The sequence below is a fragment of the Bison bison genome, unplaced genomic scaffold (assembly GCF_000754665.1).
Source record: "Bison bison bison isolate TAMUID 2011002044 unplaced genomic scaffold, Bison_UMD1.0 scf7180017845579, whole genome shotgun sequence".
Lineage (NCBI taxonomy): Eukaryota > Metazoa > Chordata > Mammalia > Artiodactyla > Bovidae > Bison > Bison bison.
The window spans coordinates 9885-10847 of record NW_011476152.1 but is presented as its reverse complement, the minus strand read 5'-3'; positions in this window follow the sequence as shown (position 1 = coordinate 10847).

Genomic DNA, 963 nt, shown 5'->3' with positions numbered 1-963 from the left:
TAATCCCAATGGCACATAAATTATTCCAAAGAACATAAAATGAAGAGCAACTTCCACATTACTTTTCTAAAGCAGTTATAACTTGGACAACAGAAAAAAATGCATAGGCAATTTTCAGTCATAAATATCAATGCAAAAATCCTAAAGCAAATATTAGCAAACAAATCCAAAACTATATTAAGAAAATAATATAATATAACTGTGTAGTAAGTTTCCCCCTTGGAATGCAAGAATGGTTTGTTATAGGTAATATACTGGGTTGGCCAAAATGATCATTTGGGTTTTTCTGTACCATCTTATGGAAAACCCAGAATGAACTTTTTGGCCAACCCAATATAATGCAACATATTAATTGATCTGAGGAGAAAGTCATATGATCATTTCCATAGATATTTTTGAAGCCTTTAACAGAGTTTAGCACCCATTCTGATAAAATCATTCAAAAACAGAAATCAACTCATGCCTTCTTAACATGATCAAATTTGTATACCTCAATCCAAAAGTTACTGTTAACTTAATAGGACAACATTGAAAGCGTTTCCATTAAGGTGAGGAACAAAGCAAGGTGCCCACTCTTTCTCCTCCTTTTCAATACTGTGTTTAGAGGTATTGTTGTTGTTTTTCAGTCGCTCAGTCTTGTCCAACTCTTTGTGACCTCATGGACTGGACTCCAGAAAGCCAGGCCTCCCTGTCCATCACCAGCTCCTGGAGTTTACTCAAACTCATGTCCATTGAGTCAGTGATACCATCCAACCGTCTTGTCCTCTGTCGTCCCCATCTCCTCCTGCCTTCGATCTTTCCCAGCATAGGGTCTTTTCTAATAAGTGGGCTCTTTGCATCAAGTGGCCAAAGTATTGGAGCTCCAGCTTCAGCATCAGTCCTTCCAATGGATATTCGGGACTGATTTCCTTTAGTATTGACTGGTTTGCTCTCCTTGCAGTCCAAGGGACTCTCAAGAGTCTT